The sequence below is a fragment of the Nansenia antarctica genome, assembly GCF_963989245.1.
Source record: "Nansenia antarctica genome assembly, chromosome: 4".
NCBI classification, from domain to species: Eukaryota; Metazoa; Chordata; class Actinopteri; order Argentiniformes; family Microstomatidae; genus Nansenia; species Nansenia antarctica.
In genome coordinates, this window is record NC_137689.1 from 35908912 (window position 1) to 35911469 (window position 2558).

General features: G+C 40.4%; 1 long non-coding RNA gene across 1 annotated transcript; it reads right to left on the reverse strand.

The window, feature by feature from the left end:
• Positions 1–538: 538 nt before the first annotated feature.
• Positions 539–2212, reverse strand: LOC308155558. Its single transcript, XR_013937406.1, has 4 exons — positions 2086–2212; positions 1281–1341; positions 1004–1048; positions 539–602 (listed from the first exon to the last, which is right to left on the reverse strand). It is a non-coding gene; the product is annotated as an uncharacterized lncRNA (long non-coding RNA).
• Positions 2213–2558: the final 346 nt, after the last annotated feature.

Genomic DNA, 2558 nt, shown 5'->3' on the forward strand with positions numbered 1-2558 from the left:
AGTCCTCTTACAGTGGTCCATAGAAACAGTTCTACAGCCAGTGGTCTAGTGGCACCGTTTTCATATAAGGTTATAGTAATATACAGTACTGGTGAAGAGAAACATACCCAAGTTGTCGTCTTCTGTCCTCTTTTTCTTGGCGTCTTCCTCTTGCATTGTTGCGGCATAGCTGTGGTCATTTCTTATGGCATTGTCTTCCTCTTGCATTGTTGCGGCATAGCTGTGGTCATTGCTGCCCACCACACTGTCAGACCGCTCACACTGAAGGAATAAAATGCATGGTGCAATCACAACTATTGAACTAACAAAAACCACTATTATTTACCATTCAGCATCATGCTCACCTCCTGTTCCCTCTTCTGCTTCTTGGGGACCATGAAAACCAGCTGCAGTGACCCTTGGAGCAACGCTCTGGCCTCATCGGTCCAGTGGGCAAACCTCTGCCCGTGGCTTTGAGTGAGATAGTGACAGAATAAAAAAGTAAGCCAATGTATAACAAATGCGGTTTCGGAAGTTACATTTAAAGTGAAGTCTTACCCCTCAATCTGGAACCGTTCCATTAGAACGATGCACCACCATCTCCTCAGGCGTCCCATATCCCTCTAAAAAAATTGAGAGAAGAAATGTGGGGGGGTAGTGGTGGTCTAGTGGATAGTGAGTTGGACTTGGGATCGGAAGGTTGTGAGTTCAAATCCCGCCTGAAGCCACACCACTACTAGTGTGCCCTTGGGTAAGGCACTTAGCCCTCAGTTACTCCAGGGGGAATGTCCCTGTAATTCGTAATTGTAAGTCGCTTTGGATAAAAGCGTCTGCTAAATGGCAAAATTAATTAAATTAATTAATTAAATGTAAAGTCAAAATGGTTCTGTGCGCTTGGGCAATGGGTGTTTCCAGAGATATATATATGCTACAACAGCCAAACCGTTATGGTTTAGAATGTTAATGGTAACAGATTTAGTTTCCTCCTTGACTCTCCTCACCGTCGGAGAAGAGAAACACTGACCTCTGTGAACTGAAGTGGAGCGTCAGTGGTGAGACAGAATGCATACTGTGAAAGGCAAAGATCTGCTTATTAGGTTATGACCATTTCAAATGAACAACATTTTCAATAGAATAGAAAGGAATTTACCATCAATATGAAGACACCACAATCAATCCCTGCGTTCTGGCGAGGGAAACCCTGAAAGAATTGGACAAGGTGTTAATAGCAATATAACAGTTATGTGGTCAAAAGGATAATAAAGACATGTGCAAGTGCATGAGATGCAGGACAAAAGTACCTTGATGTCTCTGCCGTACATGGTTGCCCACTGGCCTGGGGCGATGCGATGAGCTAGATCACTGTCAAAATCCAGCATAAGAGTATTTGTGTCAGACAAATTGACTCTTAACTATATGAAAAATGCTACAATACAAGAACACCTAACAATGTCACCTATGACACATAATAAATGTCTCTTTTCCCCCAAATATAGCACCAGAACATGGTATATTAATTACTCTTGCAATATGACTTAGTGAAAGAATGACAAGAGAATTAATATTACTGGGTTTCCTTACATTCAACATACTATTGCATGCTTTAAGAAAGATGAATGTTACGATAGCCACTAAACATGGTGTAAACAAAATAACTTGAAAACAGCCTTTGAACGAGGCTTTGAACAAGGCTTCTTGGAACAAGCCGAACATTATAATTCATAGTATCCTGTTACAGACATGTTGTTTGCTAAGAAAATGTGTTATAAATTAAATTGTATTAGTTGACAACCCTGGTCAATAAGCTGTCTTACTGTATTATTAGAATACTATGAATTATGTAGATTTCCCTTATAAGCCACAGAACAGGGCTGACTATTGTCGTTATGTTACAAAACCTAAAGACGCCATGGTAACAGCTGTCGCCAAAACCATCGGGGTTTAGCGAGTCCACCAAAAGCAGCTCCATTGCTTTAGGTTTGATGATCTGTCAACCATTTACAAAGCAGATAACATTACATGCTCTCCTAAAACAGAAGAGAAATGTACAGCACAAGTTGAGTACATTTTTACTTTGACTGTTGAGAGGATTTGGATTACACTCACACAAAGCAAAAAGTGATCCGCTTTTCCTGGCTGTCGACTCCAGGCAGGGATGACGATGGCATCCTTGTGCAGGAGGTCCTTCTAGCATTTTAGAAGTTATTTTGCATTTTTTTAGGCTTGGGTGGTATCTATTTTTTAATTCCTTTTTATCGATTTCCAAATACCACGATATACATCAATACCGCCCAAGCCTATGTCAATGTCAAGCAACACAGGTCACAGGTAAAAGGAACTTACAGGAAGTCCAGCCATTGGGTCCACAGTCTTGGACTTCCACGTTGGGACTACGTACAAGTCCACAATGTGGATGTCTTTTCCCTATATTGACAGTTTTTCACAAAAAAGAAATGTTGTAATTAATTAGTGCAATATCAAGGGAAAACTGCACTACTTTTTTAAAAAGACGTTACAGGTGTTAATGAATACCGGCATACATCTGCATAATTTATGTTTTAACAAATAACAAAACCTTA